The sequence below is a fragment of the Gorilla gorilla genome, chromosome 17 (genome assembly GCF_029281585.2).
Source record: "Gorilla gorilla gorilla isolate KB3781 chromosome 17, NHGRI_mGorGor1-v2.1_pri, whole genome shotgun sequence".
Classification (NCBI taxonomy): domain Eukaryota; kingdom Metazoa; phylum Chordata; class Mammalia; order Primates; family Hominidae; genus Gorilla; species Gorilla gorilla.
In genome coordinates, this window is record NC_073241.2 from 59,254,270 (window position 1) to 59,279,719 (window position 25,450).

Sequence of the window (25,450 nt, forward strand, 5' to 3'; positions counted from 1 at the left end):
ATGTAAGAAGGACATGAGATTTAAGAGGGGTCAGGGGTGAAATTACATGGTTTAGATCTGTGTTCTCACTCAAATCTTGGGTTGAATTGTAATCCCCAGTATTGGAGGTGAGGCCTTGTGGGAGGTTATTGGATCATGGAGGTGGGCCCTACATCAATGATTTATCACTATCCCCTTGGTGCTGTCACTTGCAATAGTGAACTCTCATGAGATCTGGCTGTTTAAAAGTATGTAGCACCTCCTCTGCCTCCCTTTCTCTTGCTTTTACCACATGATGTACCTGCTCTCCCTTTGCCTTCTGCTATGATCATAAGCTTTCTGAGGCTTCCCCAGAAGCAGATGACACTATACTTCCTGCACAGCCTGCAAAACCATAAGCCAATGAACGCTATTTTCTTATAAATTATCCAGTCTCAGCTATTTCTTTATAGCAACGCAAGAATGGCCTAACACACCCATCAAAATTAAAATTTTAAAAATAAACAAATAAATAATGTGGGCAGCCTGAATAAAATGAAGGTAAGAAGATTATAATTTATGGGGAAAATGCCCATCCACAAATTTGGAGAGAGAAAAGACGACTATGATGATGATGTCCAGATTGAAGATATTCTGGTTAGGAGCTGGTATAGAGTTGAGAAAACCAATGAAGACGGGGAAAGCTGATCCAGTCTAGACTTATTGTCAATCTCAATCATAATAAAGCACAGTGATTAGAAGTAGAATTCAAGATCGATTTTAAAAAATGGATGTGAATCAGGTTTAGCCACGGTAAATACAATTTGTTTTTTTTTCCTTACACTTGAGCTTGTCTTCAAAAATGAGACAATTTTTAAACTTTCGGAAACTGATACCTATTTATATTGACCTGGAATAACTGATCTCTATAGTTACAGTAACAAGCACAATTGAATTAGAAGATGTGGCAATATATGTTTTATATTTAAGTGATATCCATTTACACTTGAAAATGTGTGATTATTATGATTTTCTAGAATCACATCATGCACCAAAAGTAAGAAGATAAATGATTTTAAACAACAATTATTATTTATTTGATGGAATGACTTCTGAAAATGTAGACTAGGTAGAGGAAAGCCCTGTTTGAAATTCATTTTTAAAATAGCATAATTAAAGTAACTTCCATTTAGAACATAAAGGCAAATTCCAAAGATCCAAAAGTGTCCTGTTGAAATGTATTTCAAAAATTTCAGACAATCTGTTATGAAACAATATGGTTGCCCGCATGAAGAAATATGTTCATGCCAAATCAGCTAGTAAGCAGATCATTAACAAACAGTATAAACAGAGAGGAAAAGATGGATCCCCTAAAGAGATAAAGTATTTATGTATCTTGGCTCAGAAACTCACTTGTGTTCAGCCTAACAGGTAGTCCCATAAAAAGACACCATCTGCTAAGTGAAGTAAAACAAATTTGGAGTTTCAAGTAATATATATCACAACAATTCAAATTTATGTAAATTTGTAACACCTTCTCTTACAAACTTTAAAGAGAGAAAATGTGTTTTCATTAGGTCAATTAGTTATGATAAATGCAGACTTGTTCAGACTTAACAGGCTGCTATCACATGTTAGAACATGTGTGCGTAAGGGAGGCCACTGAATGAGATTAACTAAATAGTCCCTCCATTCTAGCTAATCTGCCAAGTCTAGTTAGAGCACAATGCAAAGAGCTATGTTAATTATACCCTCAGTTCTTCACATGATATCATCATAAGCACTGACTTTGACCCTCCCTTGACTATTAATTTGATTTTATTCCGATATAACTCTCCTATTTATCTCCCATCCTACTGACAACTATTCACATAGACTGCATTTGTTCACAGAAAATGACTTTTGTGATATTGTCAACACACAGTAATGGTAATCTTCCATATATGTTATTGTTTCTTTTTATTTAGCGCAGACTTATGCTTTTAAAGTTTAATCTACATAGCTAACGTTTTCTCTCAGCAATTCTTTTTAGCGCAGTTGTATACTCTGGTTGTCCATACACTACATTTTGCCTGGTGTCATTCCCAATGATGGTTACTCTACCCAGATTCCTACCACACTCCAAATCCCCACCACAAACATCAGTGCAAGAAACACCCTTTTGCATATTCCCTTAACAGATCCATGTGAGAAGAAAAAAAAAAAACATATGCTATATATGTTGTGTTATATATGTTATATATTATATACTTACACACACATACACACACATATGTGATGAAATTGCTTGTTCATAGAAGAGATTATTTTATTTTTATCTTGACTATTGTCAGATTTGTTGCTAGAATGCCTACAAATGTTGACATTTCTGATAGGTACATAAGTGTATGTATATATCAACATTCCCACTCTAACTCTCTAAATAGCATTATTCAGCTCTCTAATTTGTTTTTTTCAAATAAACGTAGAAAGCATGAAATGTTCTCTCTTTCTCTCTATGAATTCACTCTTTTACTTATTACTACCAAATATGAGATCCATTTTATATGCCAGTTAACCTTGTGGTTTTACTCTTTAGTAAAACACCTATTTACCAAATATTAAATGGATTTCAGCATATTTTGGAAATATAAATCTTTAATAATAATTCTAAGGAAAGGTTGAAAATAAGAGCAGATTTCAAAGAGATCATCGTTATTTAAAACAACACAGAACCAAAAATAATGTATTGCCTAGTAGTGAAGAGTGACTCTGCCCAAGTTTGGATACTTACTCTGTGCCTGGCTTGCTATACCTTCTGTGAGGATTGTGCCAGTGTTTTGAAAGGGTGGCATCATTTTACTGCTTACACCATAGAGTACTTTGGAGATTAATAAAATAATACACAGAAGAGACAAAAAACAAAGCCTAATGTATAAGCACTCGATATTCCATTAATTTGTTTAGATTTCTCTAATTTTGCATAGGCAATTTTCTTTCCCATACAATATTATTCAATACATTCAATATTAATGAAATTGCATTCAAATAAGCTTCAAATAGTCACATCATCCTCCTATCCACATTTTGCTGTGCATATATTCTGCCCTTTTTTTCATAGTTCAGTTGAACAAAGCTCACATCAGGACATGAATGGAGAAGCCAAAAACGTGTTCACTCAGCATCCTCCCTACACTCATGAGATGTTCTGATTAGATGCTTTAAAAGGTTACCAAGAAAACAGATGCTGTCTTAAAAGTTAACTAAATAATGTACTTGAGAAAGGCAAGCCACCCACCACCCATTTGTAAATTCAGGTATCTCATTCCCTCTCCACCTCTGCTGCATTTGTCTTTAGTCATTTTTTTTTTCATCCACAAGCAAAATCTTAGTCACAAATGTCAATATCACTCATTTCTAATTAGATGAAATTTGCCACCTCTAACTATGAATTTTGTGCAAATATCTCACATCTTACATTGCTCATAAATAAAATATGTTCAGGAAAAAATGATAGAGAATTATGAGCACTCTTCCAAAACCTGTTTATATAATTTTATGAGAAGCTTATTAAATTCTATAAAAAAATTGTATTTTTAATATAGATTAAGGCTTTGTTCTCAACATTACTAGGAAAAAAATGAATTTACAAAACTTCACCAAAGAAACATTTTAAGGCCAACAGCTTAAATGGAAGTGAAATATAATCTGCTCTCTCAATAACAAGGGTTTTATCTTAGGATTTTTGTTTTACTAAAAAGACAAGTTGTTAAACATTTAACATAGTTGCTTCTGACATGTTAAGTCTTATCATAAAAATAGAATTAATTCATTCCTCAAAAATGGGAAGGAAACTAGAAAAAGAATTTATAAAATTATATAAATAAAGGTATTATGACTGGACAAAAACGATGATTTAATTGACTGACTGTACAAAATACCTTGCTGGATTTCAATATCTGATCAATATGACACTGGTTTTAAAAAGTTGAATAACATTGTTTAGAAATATGTTTCTGCAATTTATATTGCATTTCAGTTCTGGATATCAAGGGATATTTTGAGATTGTCTGTTTGTTTCTCACCATTTTTATCCTTATTTATTTGTTGCTCCTTTATAACTATGATCTTCTTCTATTAGCCACAGTTAACCATTCCCTATTAATTATTGACATCTTCTGCCTTTGTTCATATAGATTTAGTGTCGTGTAGATATCTAAGCAAATGGGCTTATGCATATATGGATAGCGAAATAAATGTAATTTAGCAAGATAAAATATTTGAATTAGGTGATAATGAAATAAATGAAAAAAGGAAGTAGGAAAGTAAGAGTGGGTTTACCAGGAAAAACAATCTATGCAAGGTAGGACAATATAACATTGTGGGTAAGAGCACAAATTTAAACTAAGATAGGTTTGAATTCCTTTTCGCAAACTTACCTGACTTTGGAAAGATTGCTTTAACTCTCTAAGATTCAATAGTCTCAAATATAAATTGGTATATTGGTACTTGCTTAATGGAGGTTGTATAAAAATCAAATTATAAAATGCCCCAAAGCAGGTAAACCTGTTCATGAAGTATAGGAAATGTTAAATAAATGCTTACTGTGATCATGATGATAATGTCTTATACACTTCACAAAGGGTTTGGCTTTAAGTTTTATTGTGAAAATCACTTAAAAATAGTTACATGATTTTTTTTTATTTTCACTAAATTAAATGCAAACACAGCTATGGTGAAACACAAATCTGTTAAATAAAACAAGATTCTCTAATACTTCCTCACAAATAAAACCTGTGACAAGCTTTAGAGGATTTATTATCACATAGTCTCTTGCTATATGTTGATGGCTGAAAGACAAATTGCAATTTTTTAAGAGTATGGGAGTAGGTTTGGAGGAAATGATTGAAAGACTAAAGTATCTTCAAAATATTCCAATTTAACAGATTGAATAAATCCAGAGAGTCATCATAGCATATGTGAAAGAATAGGTTGCCTGCTTTTTGTCTATATTAATGATACTAGGTAAATAACAAGTGATTATATTTTGGATATTATAATATTCTGATAATAAATGAAACTATGAAATGATGACTTATATTTCCAAGGCGTTTGCTTTAAGTGTTAATCAAAAAGAAGGTAGGCCTAATACTCTCCTAATATTTACACAAATACCAGTTTGTATAAAATAAAAAATAAGCTACAAGACCTACATATCCCCACCTCCCTCCCTCCTATCACTAAATTCTTGTTAACCAACCACCTTCTTTTTCATTCTTCTCCTTGCACTTTATTTTCCTTTTTGTCAAGAGAAAAATAAAACAGAAACAAAAAATGTCTAATTAGATGCTCACAGAGGAGTGGAATGTACTCAGAGGTACAAATAAAACCCGTTAGACTTCCTACCCTTGTAAGCTCTGTGAACCACCAAAACCATTGAAAGAAAGGATAATGGGATTTGACCTAATGAGTTCTTCCAAGGTGCTTTGTGGTTGCTCTGAAATAGCATAAGTGTTTCACAGGTACCTGATGTCAGATTGAAGCCATTTTCAGTGCCAAAGGAAAGATCTTAGTGGCATCTGGAGAAATATTAAACCATTTAGGCTGTTCTAGGGAAGAGTAAGGAAATCAGCATTCCAGAATTCCATTGAGGGTTATGAATTATCTCATAAGAATTTGGGGTAGTAATAGCAAAATGTTCAGGGTTTACACTGAATTTTTTAAGAGGACTATGGAAAGTTTGGAAACCTTTGATTCCTGTCAAGAGAAGGAATGAAATTCAAAAGACAAAAATACAGAAAAAAAATATGTAAAGGCTAGACAGGGATTAGACACTATTGAAAGCATGGTTTCTGGAGCTTTTTTGCCTGGGTTTGAGTCATGATATACCCATTCATCAGCTGTGAGACCTCAATTATCTAAGCTCTATTTCCCCTAATCTTCTTATCTGTAAAATGAACCTCATATCATAATATATGTAAAACACATATAATAATACTTAACATACATAAATTTCATGTGCGTGTTTGTTAACTGAATGTATGCTGGGTACTGTGATATGTATTTTTATGTATTATCTTGTTTGATTACTCTAAAATCCTTGCTTAGATAGCAATTTTTTTCTCCAACTCAAAATGGAAACATTTCTACTTTTGAGACATTTAGAATATTGCCTAAACTCCCAGTAGACTGAGATTTGAACTCAGACTATGTTGAGTCTGTGGCCAGTGCATATATTGTTGTTGTTAAATCTGAAAAAGATATTCCATGGAGTCTGATTTTATATTTGTTTTGTACTTTATAAACAGCAACCATCTTTTCTCCAACAATACACAGACACAGGCTGCTGAACTTGATAGCCAAGATATTCCCAAATAAGTGGGGCTTGGGGGTGGGGGTGATAGTGGGGCAGACAGTCAATTCACTTGTGCATAAAGAAGTAAATGTTATGACTATTTTATTCTTGCAGGCACATCAGATCTTTTGGCTAATACCTGCCTCATGTGGTTGTAACATTACAACCATATATCCTAGTTACAAGTTCTAGCCTATAATGATGACTTTGTCAGCATTTCTCGCAAAGACATTTAGTAACACTTATGTTAAAATCACATCGGTGACAATTTCATGATGGCTTTTGTAACACTTGAAATGCTAGGAGTTCATATCTTTAAAAGGAATTTCTGAAAAAAATCACCAAGAGCAGAACATCAGAGAAATAATTGTCTTTCACTGCCTCAGGCATGCTCTCACCAATCCAATTTTAAAGTAGAAACAAAACACAGAGCACAGTGATAATAACAGCCATGTTTTAGAAGATAAAGCAGAAATGTTAGAGGATTTGAGGAAAGTATTATAGGTTGAGTTTTTTAGCTGGCCCCAAGGGGTGGGGCATGAAGAGTAAAAAAACAAAGATTAATATAAGCAAACACCCTCTCAATAATTGGAAGCCCAGCACCAGAATAAACTGTGCAACAATAAAAAAAGATAAGTAAATAAAATGAATGGCTGCCTAGATGGCGATATAAAAGAAACATCACTATGCACATAGAATAACTTGTTTTATATAAGGAAACTCTGATAACAAATGAATTCCCAGAATGCTGAAGCTAGAAGAAGTGTTCGTCTGAATTCAGCCTAATCTCCTACTTTTATTTAAGATGTGATGAACAGAACATTTTTGAAATGTATCCCTGCTATAGGTAGATGTTTACCTTTTTCTTTCTTTTGAAGGGAGAGAATAGAGCATAGGATCTGGCCCTCAGTTTTAGTGGCAATAGTCTTATACTTAGATAACAAAGTCACCACTTTTTTTGTATGTAATCTGACCCTTTTCCCCAAGCAAGGGCTCTCCTCAAAGCAATGTGTAAAGCATCAATTTCTTATTTCTTTTTTTTTTTTTTTGAGATAGTGTCTCACTCTGTTGCCCAGGCTGGAGTGCGGTGGCGCCATCTTGGCACACTGCAACCTCTGCCTCCTGGGTTTAAGCGATTGATGCCTTGGCCTCCCAAGTAGCTGGGATTACAGGCATGCGCCACCATGCTCGGCTAATTTTTGTATTTTTAGTAGAGATGGGGTTTCACCATATTGGTCAAGCTGGTCTTGAACTCCTAACCTCAGGAGACCCACCCGCCTTGGCCTCCGAAAGTACTGGGATTAAGGCGTGAGCCACTGCACCTGGCTAAAGCATCGATTTCTAAGCTTGTCTGCTAAAACGACTCCCGTGAGCTGCATTGATACTGGAGCTTCTTATTCTTGGTCATTGCCGCTGCTGGATAAATATGGTAGAGGAATCTGGAGGGTGGGAGAAAGACATAGACACTCCCTTCCAGAACTAAGCGACAGGATCCAGCACTCTGAACAGATTTTTTAAAGCTATAAGATAGTACATATTTCTCAATATTTTCCCATTTGTAGTGACAAATTACATTCCAAAGATAACAAAATATTTGTTTTGGAATTCTATCGAACCATACGTTGAATGCTAGGAAACAGTACCTATGGTAAACGATATTAAAATGTCTATTAATGATGAATATTAATACAATAAATTTTACCTGTGAAATGATTTTGAACCATTTATTTTTTGTCATATCAGTTAATGTTCTCCCCACAGTTCCCTTTATCCCTTTATAGATTACTTGATGTATTCTATTTAAAGAAGTGCATAAAGAGGTGTGAGCTTTATTCTGTATGATTCATTTTTTTTGTCTTTTTTTTTTTGAGATGAGTCTCACCCAGGCTGGAGTGCAGTGGTACAATCTCGGCTCACTGCAAACTCCGCCTCACAGGTTCAAGCAATTCTCCTGCCTCAGCCTCCCGAGTAGCTGGGATTACAGGCATGTACTACCACACTTGGCTAATTTTCGTATTTTTGTGGAGTTGATGTTTCACCATATTGCCCAGGCTGGTCTTGAACTCTTGACCTCAAGTGATCCACCGGCCTCAACCTCCCAAAGTGCTGGGATTACAGGCATAAACAACTGTGGCTGGCCTTAGATTCTCTTTTGAATGTTTTCTACTTATAAAATGATAACTGGAAGTATATTTGTATACTTGCTTTTACTTAAGTGATAGGAGTTTGCTCTCTGAAGCTGTAAAACAATGTACAATATACTAGAAAGCAAATTAAGAGAAAAAAATCAATCTCTGCAAAACTAAATATTTAGAGACATATTTTATCTAATAGATGATTTCATTCTATGTAAAAACCAAAGTGCTTAATACCTGCCAAAAGATGTCTAAATATGATAGAGTTGTAGATTACACACAGATAACATACTATCTACCAGCCTGGGCCAGTGGTGTATTTGCAGTGAATGGCACGCCACCATCTTCATTACTGAGATGTATGGGGGATTTTTTCTGTGCTTTATTTTGGAAGGCTGGTGAATAGGTGGCTGGCCCAGAAACAAAGGGTGTGAGTTTTAAAAATACGTTTTCTCCTTCACATGCGCTTGAACACCTTGCAAGAACAAAGATCAGAAGCTAAAAGAGTCATTTATTTTTACAAGATATGGGTGATTCAGGGAAGATGTATTGGTCAAGAGAGACTGAAAGAGGCTGTAAATCCAAGGAGAGCAGGTTTTGAGTCAGATGAAAAAGAATGTTGCAGAGTTGCTGAGAAGACACACATCTGCCAGTCTGTCTGTTGAACAAAAATATTCTGCCACCTGAAATACAGAACACTTACGTATTGAATTCTAGAAATCTCAGTGCCTTTAATTATCTTAACTGCCAAAAGAGAATAATGATAATAGTAGCACTTGGTTTACAGTGTTGCCCTAAACATTAAATTGGAACATTCTAGGTAAAATGCTTAGAAGATGATCTGCTACATTGTATGTATGCACTGAGTAAATGTCAACTATTGTGTTTTCATACTACCATTTTTTGTTAATGTTAAATTTTTGAAAATGCTCACACTTTACCAAAAGTATTTGCAGAATCCCCTATAATATAAAGACGTTGATAAAAAAATGTATTCCAAAATTCATAGGATTGTGTGGGATATAGTAACTTAATGATGAAGATTTAGAATAATGGATAGAAAAGAGATTGTTATGTATTTACTTACTGTCTAATCAGTGCATGTGAAGATTCTTGCAGTGTCGAGAAAAATATCTTTTTGTTCTTTATTTTTAATTATGTTGCTCCTAACTAATTTCACTTGTCTCAGAAGGAGGAAAAGGTGGCAACACTGCTATTACAATGACATGGGTTTTAAAAAATGTGTTTATATGGCAACAATATAGATCTGGCCTCCACAGTTTCCTAATGCTATTTATTTATTTAATTCAGGTTACATTATTATTCATAATGCTGCATCATTCAATAAATTACACACAGATCCTGGATTCCAGTGAATCTCTCAAAGGTCATTAATGCGTTTCATTGATAATAAACACAAATACAAGTCTCATCTAGAGGATGCAATATCATTTATAAATAATTACTTTGTTTTTGGTCATATTGCACTATTTTGATTAGGGTCATTGTTGTTTAGAAGTCAGACTCTCTTCCATTTCCAACTTCTTCTTACCACCTCTATTCGGGCTCCCTCAGTAACCCAGTGAATTTTTTTTCTCTTTCTTGTGAATTCCAATAATATTCTTGTACCACATTCACAGCATCTTGTAAATACTTCCTTGAATATAGTACTTTATCAAGATACTTTCCCTCAGGAATTTTAAGTTTTAACATGTATTCTATATCTTATATATTTTCCCCCAACATATTTTCTTACATGCATTAGGATGTTATTCAATAAATGATCACTGAATTATAAGACATAGTTTATTTTACCCCACTGTTAAGCAAGGTTAAACAACAATCAGATTATGGCATTTCTTGTTTTATTCATGTATACTCACTAACTGCTGAGATAGACCATTGTCATATTTAATCTGTGTCTAAGAAAGATCTATTATACATAGACTAGCATATGCCTCAGTACTTTTTCCTGGGACCCTCAATATGTCTGCTATTTGCTCTGAGCAATTTCACTATTAGAACTTTATCCATTTAGGGCAGCCTCCGTGGCTCACGCCTGTAATCTCAGCACCCTGGGAGGCCGAGACTGGCAGATCACTTGAGCTCAGGAGTTCCAGACCAGCCTGGCCAACATGGTGAAACCCTGTCTCTACTAAAAATACAAAAAAATAGCCAAATGTGGTTGCTCGTACCTGTAATCCCAGCTACTTGGGAGGCGGAGGCAGGAAAATTGCTTGAACCTGGAAGGCAGAGGTTGCAGAGAGCCGAGATCAAACAACTGCACTCCAGCCTGTCTAAAAACAAACACATAAATAAATAAATAAGAAATGTATCCATTTAGATTAAGATGTTAATCCATGTTAAATTATAGTTAGTTTTATTTTGAACTCATGTTACCTCTTCAGACATTGCTAGTAATAAATCTGAGATCACTTATGAAAGCAAAATTTGATACAGAAAGTAGGAAAGTAACATGAAAATATTAGGGAGCTAGGGTCCAGAGGAAAAGAGAAACATTTGGTATAATGTGCATACTGAGGTGCTAGGGCTAAACTTTGACCTCACTTTTAAAGATTATTATTATTTTGATCTACTAGTTAGAGAGTTTTATGTCTTCCCTACACCACTCATAATCTTCAATCCTAATTATTTTATAAATATGAATACTAAAAACAAATTAATAAAGAAGCTTGAAAATTTCGTTTGTAAAACCCCCAAGGTTTAAGAATTTCTTAAATGTTAAATAAAGGAGAAAGAATGTACACATCTTAAATAATGTAAACTGTAAATACATTGTTGAGATAAGTGGCAAATCACTTCTCTTTTAACATAAGCTGTGTTCTCTTTACTGATAATTCAAACTGTTTGCCATATCTAATAATGTGCTGATTGAGCTTCTAGATCACTCAGGACAGTTGATTATTTCTCTCTGTTATAGAAATCTAAATAATATTAGAATCCTCAAAAATATAACCAGATTAGTATATACATACATATATAATTACATATATATAATATGCCCACAAGGATAAATCTATCTACTCTTTTTAATGAAAATATCCTACGAAGATCAGGCATGTTTCCCAAAAACTCTGTAACATGTTCACCATTATTCATGTAGATCTTTCTCCATTCAATTTTTGCAAGGAAAAAGAAAAGACACCTATACCCCCAAGGGTTAAAACTATTATGAACCACAAAGAAAGCAAATTAGTGCATGTGAGGGACAGGGAGTAAGGGAAATGGGGAGTGATTGCTTAATAGATTTGGGGTTTCATTTTGGGATGATGAAAATAATATTTTGGATATAGCTAAAGGTAATGGCTACAAAATATTGTGAATGTATCCATTTTAAAATGGTTAATTTTATGGTACATGAATTTTACCTCAATAAGTTGTTTTAAAGTTGCTTTATGGAAATCCAAGTCCAAAACTTTCACACTTTCTAACAAAAGTTAATGATTCACAGATGTATGGCTCTGAGGGAGACCATTACAAAAGTAATATTTCAATATCTTTTTGTCCAAATCTGGTCTTAATTATAGATTTTCTTTTCTAGTTACTCAGTCACCAACCCACTCCTCTGTCATAATCTTCCTCTTCTTTTTGTTCTCTCTCCACGTTACTTTAATCATAATGTCCTAGCATTTCTTATTCTCTTCTTATCTATCTCAGGGAACAAAATTTTTACTTTCCTTGCCTCAGATTTTCCAGTTCAGAAACAAGTGTCTCACCTTTGACCTTTTTCTTTCTGTGGTACATGGAATAATGGCCATCAGGGATATCCATATCTTAACTTAATATCCAGAACCTGTGAATTTGTTGCTTTCTATGGCTATGGGAACTGCAAATACATAATTAAATCAGTGATCCTAAGAGGAGGAGATTACCTTGCACTACCTAAGTGGACCCAATCTAACTCAGTCCTTAAAATCCTCTACTCTTTTCCAACTGTGGTAAGAAAGGAAAATGTGACTATAAAAGCAAGACTTGAAAGATGCAACATTAATGACTTTGAAGGTGGAGGAAGGTGTCAGGAGGCAAAGAATGAAGACTATTCCTAGAAGTTGGAAACAGGAAGGAAACAGATTATCCCCTAGGCCTTAGAGAAAACTAGTCAACCCTGCTGACAACTTGATTTTAGCTCAGTGAGACCTGTGCCAGAATTCTAATCTACCAAACTATGAAATAGCAGTTTTGTGGTTTTTTTGTGTTTTGTTTTGTTTTTTTGAGATGGAGTCTCGCTCTGTCACCCAGGCAGGAATGCAGTGGTCCAGTCTCAGTTCACTGCAAGCTCCACCTCCCAGGTTCAAACGATTCTCCTGCCTCAGCCTCCCAAGTAGCTGGGACTACAGATGCATGCCACCACGCTTGGTTAATTTTTTGTATTTTCAGTAGAGATGGGATTTCACCATAGTAGCCAGGATGGTCTCGATCTCCTGACCTCGTGATCCACCTGCCTCGGCATCCCGAAGTGCTAGGATTACACGCATGAGCCACCGAGCCCAGCCATTGTTTTAAGCTACTAAATTGCTGGTGATTTATTATGGCTTCAATAGGAAACATACATTTTCCTTTACCTGCACATCATATAATTTGTGGTAACTGTGTTCTTATCTTTGAAATCTATCTACTTTTCCCCACTTACACTTTTACTTCCCTGTTATGATTCATTACATTTTTGGATGACAGCAATAAATTCATAAATACTTCCTCTCTATTTTGAAGTGACTTCACTCCATTCATTTTCCACACTGCAGTCAGCATTGTCATACTAAGAGACAAATCTGACTATAGTTACTATCAAATCCCTTCAATCATTCCTATTACCTGCAGCATAAAGTCCAACCTCCTCATGTTTCACCAAGGCCTTCATGATCTATTTCATGATATCTCTCCATTTATCCTCTAGTGATTTACGACTTAGATAGACTTGAAGTTCCTAGAGAATATGGTATTTTCTCTTTCCTTTAGATATGTAGGAATTTTCCCTCATTTATGTGCCACCTCTACCTAGTTACTAGGTACTTATTGTTTATCCATCAATATAAATATCACTTTTTTGGAAGTCTTTCCTGAATCCAAAATTTAGGTTTCTTATCAATATTATGCTCTTACTTCCATAGACTATTTGATAATCTCAATTATAGTATTAATCAGTCTAATACATATTTTGGTTTAGTTTTGAAATGTAAGTAATGTACATTTTCTTGCTGGTTATATTAGTTATTAAGTATTCAAAACAATAAGTCAATAAATAAATATAATATTTACCTTTTGCAGTATGTATGTATAAGCACATGTATATCAGTGTTTTAATGATTACTTAATATCTACCTTTTATAACTTTAACTTGATGGTTGCATGTTATAGTATTGTTTTAATCAAAATTATAACCCTACAGAAAAAGCAATGCTTACTAAAGGTTGTAAAGAGTCTTCTCAAAGAGTACTTCCAGTACAAGTTGAAGGAATTCATTTATGGCTACCCCATTGCATCCAAAATAATGCACTCATTGGCCCCTATCTAAATTTTAGGCATACTGCCTAGGAGGAATTAACCAGCTTTTTAAAGTTCGATTTGCAAATTCAAACTTATTAAATGACACAGAATGTCTCAGCATGTTATACAGTAAAGCAATTATCACTGACATTAATTATTACATTCTAAATTGCCCTTTTAATCATGTCTTAAAAGAGAAATTATGATTACTTTTTGCTCTCTATCATTTATCTCTTCTTACTCTATTTGAAGAAGCAGTGTCTAGGTCCAAAAGAATAGTTGTATAAAGCCATAAATAAATATTTTAGTTAACAATGCCTTTAAAGTTCTCAAAAAAAAGCCATATAATATTTAAATGTCAGTTATATTAGCCTCTTCTTATACTGGTGCTAGTTAATTACTTTATCAATTCAAAGGCCATTATATATTATCTTAATATGAAAAAGTTTAAAATATTTTATTATAAATATAAGTTGGAAATTCTTTATATAATTATTGAACATGGAAAATATGTAAAAATACAAGCAGAATTTTGTTGCTGAAAAGAGCCATTTAGGTATTCAGTGATGTACTATATAGCATAATATTCTAATTCAGTAGACTAAAGGTCCAAATAACTTTGTTCTAATTTAAATTATTCATGGACTAATTATTTGCCTTTGGGTACATCTTGGGGTATAATTTATTAATCCATAAAATTAGGTTAATATAAGTTGGTGAAAACATAATTGTGGTTTTCACAATATTGAAATTTGCCATTTGATATTGGAATACATTCTTAAATAAATGTGGTTATATTATACATCATTTTAATGTGCATTTCTTGCTTTTTTTTTGCTAATGACATTACTTGCTGTTTGTTTTATATTTATTTTAGATTATGAAAATGATATTAGACAAGAAGCAAATTTGGGTGATTTTCTTATTCAAGTTCAAAATAGGTCATAAAGCAGCGGAGACAACTCATAACATCAACAACGTATTTGGCCCAGGAGCTGCTAACAAACATACAGTGCAGTGGTCATTAAAGAAGTTTTGCAAAGGAGACGGGAGCCTGGAAGATGAGGAGCATAGTGGCTGGCCATTAAAAGTTGACAACAACCAAATGAGAGCAATCATCAAAGCTAACCCTCTTACCACTACATTCTGAAGAACTCAACATCGACCATTCTATGGTCATTTGACATTTGAAGCAAATTGGCAAGGTGAAAAAGCTCCATAAGTGGGTGCCTCATCAGCTGAGCGAAAATTAAAAAAAAACAAAAAACAAAAAAAAAAACACACGTCATTTTAAAGCATTGTCTTCTCTTATTCTGCACAACAACAACAAACCATTTCTCGATTGGATTGTGATGTGTAGCAAAAAGTGGTTTTTATACAACAGCTGGTGATTATCAGCTCCATGGCTGGACTGGGAAGAAGCTTCAAAGCACTTCCCAAAGCTAAACTTGCACCAAAAGTAATCGTGGTCATTGTTTGGTGGTCTGCTGCCGGTCGGATCCACTATGCAACTTTTTGAATCCCGGCAAAACCATTACATCTGAGAAATATGCTCAGCAAATCAATGAGATGCACCGAAAACTGCAATGCCTGCGGCTGGCATTAGTCAACAGAAAAGGCCCAATTGTTCTCGGCTACAATGCCTGACCGCACGTTGAAAAACCGAGGCTTAAAAAGTTAAACAAATTGGGCTATGAAGTTTTACTTCATCCTCCATATTCACCTGACTTCTCACCAACTGACTACCATTTCTTCAAGGATCTTGACAACTTTCTGCAGGGAAAACACGTCCACAACCAGCGGGATGCAGAAAATGCTTTCCAAGAGTTCGTCGAATCCTGAAGCACAGACTTTTACACTACAGGAATAAACAAACTTATTTCTCATTGGCGATAATGTGTTGATTGTAATGGTTCCTATTTTGAATAATAAATATGTGTTTGAGCCTGGGTATAATGATTTAAAATTCACAGTCTAAAATCACAATTACTTTTGCAACCTAATATTTATTCTTCCTCCTTATGTCATAGAATTGAGAGTAAATCAAACACGATAGAATATTATAAAACCTTAAAATTGGAACAATTTAACATTATTAGTAAAATGAAAAATATTTAGCTACGACCAGGGTGAACACTTATTAAACTAAATGGATAATATAAATAATTTGAGAATTAACAATTTACCATTTTTAAAATGTTCTCTGACAGTCACTAAATTAAAACATCTCCCACTAAAGCTATTCTACATGATAAATTCATTATGCTGTTATGAATTGTTGCTAGCTTCTATTAAAATAACACTTCAAAGTACTAAAACCATAAAACCAGATTGTTTGTATTGAGTGTCGGATGGTGCTGAGGATAGAGAATATGTGTGATATTGTTGTCCATGTAATTTGTATTAAATAAAGAGCAATAACTTGCATCAAAGACAAATAAAGAAAAGGATCTTGTTCTAAAGAGATTCTAATAAGGTCAAAAATCAGCTCTTTCTTTAATTCCAAATATCTTGTTAGTTATAAATCTTGTTATTTTATAAGGCTTGTCATGAAATATAAAATACTAAATAGTGCAACTGAATATTCCTTGTATGCAGTGGATATCACATAATTTCATATACACCACAATTCATTAATTAAATTTAATTGTTAAAGATCAGAGAAATTAATCAGTTTGCACACATAACTATTACATTAAAATTTTTAAGTTTATGGAATAATATTTAAATTGAGAGGTGACAGAAGACAAAATCTCTAATACCTCTGAAAAATATAGAACAGAGCTATGTTCTAATAAGAAAGCCCATTTGTCTAAGGAACAAAGGATGTGTGTTTGAACCCTGTTTCCCAAATATTTAATTGTATGACTTCTGGTAATTGATGGAATTTCTCTGAGTCCTAGGTTTCTGTGAAATAAGTTTAAGGTCTACTCCACTGAGGTACAAAGCTTAACTAAAACCTATAACTTAATATATCAACTATGTAGAAGTCAGTATGTATGGTACTTAATGATAGAAAACTGTAATAATAAAGGGAAAACATTCATTGAAACTAATGGGAGATTAAAAATTACACATTATAAATATATGATTTACAATGAGGAAAAGTGCAGGTACCTACACTGAGAAGTTATAAAATATAGGTAGCCTTTTAAAATAATATATAACATATCAAGGATAAGAAAAAATTAGAGGATATTGTATTAAAGGGAAACAATAGTTAAAGGAATTAATGGAGCAAGTCATACAAATATTTCTATCCCTTTTAGACAGACAGGACAGACAATTCAAGATCACAAAGTGGGTTCATATGTCACCTATTCAAGAAATAGCATGAAAGCAAGTGTGTTTGTTTAGAGAGGAAGAGACTTGCAAGACATAAAATCAGAGTTAGCCTGTGGCCAGATCAAGTAAGATTTTCAAGGTCCTTGTAAGGATTTGGGCTTTTGTTCAAAAGAGATGGGCTGCTTTGGGGAGATCTGAATAGAGTAATGACATAATCTTTCTAAAATATCTCTTTTTCTGAGTGAAGACAGTCATTCAGAGGCTATTACAATAATTCAGTTGCTGAAGGTTGAAGTGGGGTAAGAAGTCAGGAGGCTATTGCAAAAGCGGCAAGAGATGATGAGATTTTTGATCAAAGAAGTAACAAATTAAATTACAAGGTATGGTCAGATTTTGAAAAAATACTAAATTTAGAACTAGTAGAATTTGCTTGTAGACATAAAATAGCCTGTGAAAAATACTCAAAAATTACTCCAAGTCTTTTCTATTTTATTTTATTTTTTTCGCTTGCATAGCTGGCAGAATGAAGTGGCATTTGCTAAGATGAAGATGATTACAGGAGCAATACATTTAGGATATGAGGAATCTGAAGGTAAGTTTGGATGATTACTACTAGACAGCTCCAGTGAAGGTATCACATAAGCCATTTGGCATACATGCCTTGCATTCCAAAGATATGACTGGCTTGGGCTGGAGATTTAAATTTGAGTTAGTTACCATATAGATAATATCTAAAGTGCTGAGTCACTTGGAATTGATTATCGATTGTAAAGAGCAGAGGTTCCAAGATTCCTAAAAACTTCAGAGGCCGAAGACACAGAGAAAAGAGAACCACTAATAGAAATTAAGAAAGGTGTTGTGGTGAGGTAGAATGTAACTGAAGAAAGTGGTGTCCTGGAAGTCACCTTCTGCCACTACAGAGATAATAATAACAACTATGCATAAAATATTAATGCAATGGTGACATCAAATTAATCTATAAGAGATGATGAGATTTTTCATCAAAGAACAGAAATGTTTGAATCCATCCTGCAAAAACATTTGTAAACATAAAACCTAATTTAGGTCTATTCTATTGTTCATGATTATTTGGATTAGAAGTTACAGAAATTGAACTTTAACTCACTTAGAAAAACAGTACATTCAAAAAGAAAAATGATTTGAATAATCAAAGTATAAAGTAAGAAAAGAATATTTTTACACCTTAAAACCAACACACACAAAACAAAACCACTCTAGAGCCAGGGACTTGAATGCCATTTGACCTCCCTTTCAGTTTTCCAACTATGTTTTTCCCCACTTGTGTGTTTTATTTGGTCTCACTGCAAGTTTATTTCTCATGGGAGGACACTTGACTTCTCATAGATCTCAAGCCTCTTATAGATATTATTATATCCAATAACATCTGCTACCACAAAGCCTGAATATTTTGAAAACTCCCAGGGAAAATCTCTGTATGGGTTAAGCTCTCTCCTGAACTAATCAGTCATGGGCAGAGAGATGGATTCATGCGAATAATAGGAGTTTTCAATGAAAACAAAAGCATGAGGAAGGAAAAATACAAGTTTCAAAAAGAAAACGAAAGACACTGTGATTATTGTTAAGGAAAGGATCAGAATAAAGAGAAAAATAAGCTCCATTAAACCTCGAGGACTATTGTTATATATGTGCAAGCCTCATGATCAAACATTTTTTTCAGAAATTGTATGTTTTGATTGACTTTTGCTAAGTGTCAAAGGGTCAAAAACATTAATGATGAAGTTGGTGTAAATTATAATTGCACTATATAAAATTAGGATTAAATTGATTGAATCTAAACTTCTCGGAATTATAATTAATTTTTAAAATTTAAGCACAATTTTAATTAATATGACCAAAGAAATTAATACTACTTGCACTATTATTGGAAACAGTCTTTTGAGGTTCCCTGTAAAGATCTATGAGGTACATACAGTTCTTCAGCAAAATACAAGTTCTAAAGAATTCAAGAGAGGGGATCATCTTTGGAGCAATAAAATTTTGACTAGATTTTTATAAAGGTAAATTTATATCAAGATGGCTTTAAGTTTTAGAGTGGAATTCTATTACAATGCAATGAATAGTCCCTCCAAACACACATATTATGTATATTTAATTTCAGAACAAACTATCTCACATAATACTCATTTATGTAATGAAGTGCAAATCTGATTCTAGCTAAAAAATGTATCCATAACTCGTAAATTATGATAATGAAAATAATTAAAATTCTATACTCCTTAGCGTTTATAAAATATTCATGTTAATAATCAAAATAATAGCACATTTATTCTTTAGAACAATCTCTTCATGATGCTTCTGCATCTTTTGATTGCGTTTTTGCCTTTCAACCTTATTTCAGATTGTAGAGAAAAAAATAAATATATTATTTTCCATTTATTTAATGTATCTTTATTCTGTTTTACCAGTTCCCTGTGGAGCTTAATTTTATGTTACACTAACTCAATCTCACACAAGCACAACATTGGGTGTTTAAAATCTTACCTACAATGACCTCACATCATTTTTCAAGAGCTGGTAAACTCATATACTTAAATATTGTGTATATTTTGCCCAGCTACTTTTGTGTATCCCAAAATATTCTTAATTAAAAAAAAATAAGTTCAAAGCTTTTTATTTTTTTATATTTTTGAGGCAGAGCTTTGCTGTTGTTGTGCAGGCTGGAGTGCAATGGCTTGATCTCGGCTCACTGCAACCTCCGCCTCCCAGGATCAAGTGATTCTCCTGCCTTAGCCTCCCGAGTAGCTGGGATTACAGGCATGCACCACCACGTCTGGCTAATTTTGTATTTTTAGTAGAGACAGGGTTTCTCCACGTTGGTCAGGCTGGTCTCGAACTCCCGACCTCAGGTGATCCACCAGCCTCCGCTTCCCAAAGTGCTGGGATTACAGGCGTGAGCCACCATGCCCGACCTGTTCAATGCTTTTTAATAAATATTAAATGTAAACTATTTAGAGCTCTAGTGATTGATATCTCTTCATCATCAGAAACATACCCTACATTGGCCATATACCAGGCACTCTTCTAGTATGTATGTTTCTGATCACAGTGCATGTATAGTTTTTTCCAATATGTCAACTGTATTTTTTAATTATCTGAATTTCACCTCAATAAGCAATAAAAATAGGAAAATAAATATATTCCTCCAATGCCTTTCATTTTATTCAAGTTGATATACCAGAGCTTGACGTTCAGTAAAAAATTCTAAAAATGTAAAAACAAGATGAAACATTTATTTTTTTATTTTCCATCCTTGCAAGTCTTCAGGGAAAAATACAAGTAACACACTGACCTGGTGTTTCTTAATAATACTTTAGTCCTTTTTACAAAATATAAGCGGGATGATATTTTTATTACATTTTTATATTTTAAGATTGAGATTCATGTACGTGTATATATTGTTAGCTAATAAAATGAACATATATATAGATAATTAAACGTAAGTATACTGGTGATAACATACAGAGGTACTATTTTTGTATTTCTCTAAATAATTTTATACAATTAAGATAGTAATTTTGTCATTAGTGTAATGAAGCGAATTTTTTATAGAACTGAAGAAAAAATACATATTATCTATAGTGCTGAAATAGAATTATGAGTTAATTGCCTGTTTAAAACAGTGGGATACTCTGGTGAAAGAAATCACTTTGATTCCGACAACATCCAAGGTATTAGCTACCTGAGATAGATTATTTCTGCTTTCCTTTGTTAATATTTTGTTTGAGGCTGCAACTGCAAACTTACTGTCAATGCTCTGTTCCAGGTAATCAACATTCCAAGCCATCTTTTTTCTCTCACATAATTATAGACATGACATTTTTTCCCTGCAAAGTTTCAAATTTGAGTTTCTACTTCCACAGAAAGATATTTTCATGGTACAACCCACTGGCTGTTACCACCAACTGTGTTTGCACTGCCCCAAATTCTGGAAAACAAGAAAGCAGTGGAACACATTCAAAAGATCTCTAGAAGACAGTAGACCAGAGGTTTTGTCTCCCATTTTACTAATTTTCTTTGTGACCTTAGATAAGCCAGTTAATCTGCTTAGATCCCAGTTTTCTAAATTGTAAAATCATACATTATAGCAAAATAACATCTACTATCTTCTTTATATTTTATATTTATTATTTGTAGCCAATCAATTTGCTGATTTACTAAGAAACTTTCTGTTGCCATTTGTGATATATTGAACAAAAATTAGACTCTAATAAAATCTTCCTCAGTGTTCCTTCAATAAAGTTGCATTTTTAGTTGATGATCCTCTTACTTATATGTAGTCAGAAATGCAAAACAAAACAAAACCAAATAAACAAAATAGAAAACATGTCTGTCTAATGTCTTTTTTCTTTGTTAATTTCCTCTTTGTTCACCAGTCAGTGTTGGCATGAGAATATACACACAGTGGGCATGAAGACCCATGCAAGTGACTTAGTTTTCTGGATTTCCTATTTTATATGGCATAATTTCTACAAAGAACAATGAGATCTTTTCTCACTTTATGTGGTAATGATCTAGCTATGGAAACACCAATTAATCAATAGTAGAGCATGCCAATGTCTTACCAAAGCACCATAAGGTCTGTCACATAGTTCCAACATGACATGAAGAATATGCAACAATCGATTTGACCACACAGTCCTGGATGTGGAAAATTGTGTGAGTCTCTAATAAAAGTGCTCACTATGTGTTCCTTCTTTCTCTCTCAAATATTTCTATACTCTAGGCAGACGGAATCATGACAGGAGGCCTGATTGCAGGATATAGTCCAACAGACTAATGCATCCAAAAGAATTATTGGTGAGGAACCCATTGCACTCTTTGCCCAGTCTCAGTGAACACTTCTGAAGATGACATGAGCCACAGAACTCATAGAAGCATAAGATTCATGCCTAAAAGTAAACTCGCATCAATAACAGATTTTCCATAAGTAACACCAGAATGAAACTTTTCAAAATTACTTTGTAGTGTTCAGTTTTTTCAGGAAAATAACCTGTAATAATGAACAAAGACAATTTAGAAGAGTGCAAAGTGACTCAATTTGGGATATCACTTACATATCACAGCTCAGCCTATTTAGTTACAGATTGCAGATTCTCACACCTAGAGATTCTCATCTGGTATGTCTGTGTGTTGCCTAGAAATCTGCCCTTTAAGCAATATCACCAAGTATTGTTGCAAATGATGCATGTGTAAGATCTGAAAGAACAAGGCTTTAGACAAATTTACCACATCTGGGCTATCAGAGCCTTGCTTTTTATAGACAATTCAAAATTACATATCTTGCAAACACTGTGTGTACAAAGTTGTGGAGTAATTTGAGCAATAAAGTTACACAGTTTGTTTTTTACTTAAGAAGTGATTATTAGGATAAAAATTCAGTCCTAATTATACTGACCAAGTTCACAGTAATTGAAGCCTATAACCCAAATCTTTTTTTTTTCTCTTTTTTTTAAATTATACTTTCAGTTCTAGGGTACATGTGCACAATGTGCAGGTTTGTTACATATGTATACATGTGCCATGTTGGTGTGCTGCACCCACTAACTTGTCATTTATGGGTGGGATGGCATTAAGAGATATAACCCAAATCTTTTAATTTTAAACTAACAAATGAACTAGTTGTCCTGTGGTTGAGTTACACAGAGGGTTTAGTTTATAAATAGGTTGATCGTGAGTTTCTCATGATCATGTGTTTCTCATCTTTGGTAGCTAAGGAATCAGAGTCTCATGTACTCTACTTATGCACAACACTTGCTTCTAACATGTTAAGGACTCACATTTCCTGTGGTCCTCTTTTCTGTTAAAACAACTTCCTTCTCTTTGATGTAGGAATGCCTCAAGTTGTGTTTGAGCTAACAGTTGGAATTTTGACTACAAGCTATGTTTCTTGACGAAAATCTTCAGATAACCTGCAAAATTTATGTTTTTTTTTAATTGTGGAAATTATTTAATTTCCTTTTTGTGGAATTAATTATACACTGTGTATGGAGAGCTTGGGTTTTTCTCATCTTTTTGACATTAAACACATCTCACCAAAACCATACACGAGGATTGTTTTGAAGACTTGCCAACATTCCAAAAACCTCCTCAACCCCTTCATTGTTCTTTTTTTTTTTTTTTAGGTACTTTGTTTATCTATTTATTTATTTATTTATTATTATTATGCTTTAAGTTTTAGGGTACATGTGCACATTGTGCAGGTTAGTTACATACATATACATGTGCCATGCTGGTGTGCTGCACCCACTAACTCGTCATCTAGCATTAGGTATATCTCCCAATGCTATCCCTCCCCCCTCCCCCCACCCCACAACAGTCCCCAGAGTGTGATGTTCCCCTTCCTGTGTCCATGTGATCTCATTGTTCAATTCCCACCTATGAGTGAGAATATGCAGTGTTTGGTTTTTTGTTCTTGCGATAGTTTACTGAGAATGATGGTTTCCAATTTCATCCATGTCCCTACAAAGGACATGAACTCATCATTTTTTATGGCTGCATAGTATTCCATGGTGTATATGTGCCACATTTTCTTAATCCAGTGTATCATTGTTGGACATTTGGGTCGGTTCCAAGTCTTTGCTATTGTGAATAATGCCGCAATAAACATACGTGTGCATGTGTCTTTATAGCAGCATGATTTATAGTCCTTTGGGTATATACCCAGTAATGGGATGGCTGGGTCAAATGGTATTTCGAGTTCTAGATCCCTGAGGAATCGCCACACTGACTTCCACAATGGTTGAACTAGTTTACAGTCCCACCAACAGTGTAAAAGTGTTCCTATTTCTCCACATCCTCTCCAGCACCTGTTGTTTCCTGACTTTTTAATGATCGCCATTCTAACTGGTGTGAGATGGTATCTCATTGTGGTTTTGATTTGCATTTCTCTGACAGCCAGTGATGTTGAGCATTTTTTCATGTGTTTTTTGGCTGCATAAATGTCTTCTTTTGAGAAGTGTCTGTTCATGTCCTTCGCCCACTTTTTGATGGGGTTGTTTGTTTTTTTCTTGTAAATTTGTTTGAGTTCACTGTAGATTCTGGATATTAGCCCTTTGTCAGATGAGTAGGTTGTGAAAATTTTCTCCCATTTTGTAGGTTGCCTGTTCACTCTGATGGTAGTTTCTTTTGCTGTGCAGAAGCTCTTTAATTTAATTAGATCCCATTTGTCAATTTTGGCTTTTGTTGCCATTGCTTTTGGTGTTTTAGACATGAAGTTCTTGCCCATGCCTATGTCCTGAATGGTAATGCCTAGGTTTTCTTCTAGGGTTTTCATGGTTCTAGGTCTAACGTTTAAGTCTTTAATCCATCTTGAATTGATTTTTGTATAAGGTGTAAGGAAGGGATCCAGTTTCAGCTTTCTACATATGGCTAGCCAGTTTTCCCAGCACCATTTATTAAATAGGGAATCCTTTCCCCATTGCTTGTTTTTCTCAGGTTTGTCAAAGATCAGATAGTTGTAGATATGCGGTGTTATTTCTGAGGGCTCTGTTCTGTTCCATTGATCTATATCTCTGTTTTGGTACCAGTACCATGCTGTTTTGGTTACTGTAGACTTGTAGTATAGTTTGAAGTCAGGTAGTGTGATGCCTCCAGCTTTGTTCTTTTGGCTTAGGATTGACTTGGTGATGTGGGCTCTTTTTTGGTTCCATATGAACTTTAAAGTAGTTTTTTCCAATTCTGTGAAGAAAGGCATTGGTAGCTTGGTGGGGATGGCATTGAATCTGTAAATGACCTTGGGCAGTATGGCCATTTTCACGATATTGATTCTTCCTACCCATGAGCATGGAATGTTCTTCCATTTGTTTGTATCCTCTTTTATTTCCTTGAGCAGTGGTTTGTAGTTCTCCTTGAAGAGGTCCTTCACATCCCTTGTAAGTTGGATTCCTAGGTATTTTATTCTCTTTGAAGCAATTGTGAATGGGAGTTCACTCATGATTTGGCTCTCTGTTTGTCTGTTATTGGTGTATAAGAATGCTTATGATTTTTGCACATTGATTTTGTATCCTGAGACTTTGCTGAAGTTGCTTATCAGCTTAAGGAGATTTTCGGCTGAGACAATGGGGTTTTCTAGATATACAATCATGTCATCTGCAAACAGGGACAATTTGACTTCCTCTTTTCCTAATTGAATACCCTTTATTTCCTTCTCCTGCCTAATTGCCCTGGCCAGAACTTCCAACACTACGTTGAC

At 34.1% G+C, this 25,450-nt stretch overlaps 1 pseudogene; it reads left to right on the forward strand.

Moving 5' to 3' along the window:
• Positions 1 to 546: 546 nt before the first annotated feature.
• LOC134757386 (histone-lysine N-methyltransferase SETMAR-like) lies at positions 547 to 15,861 on the forward strand (annotated as a pseudogene).
• Positions 15,862 to 25,450: the final 9,589 nt, after the last annotated feature.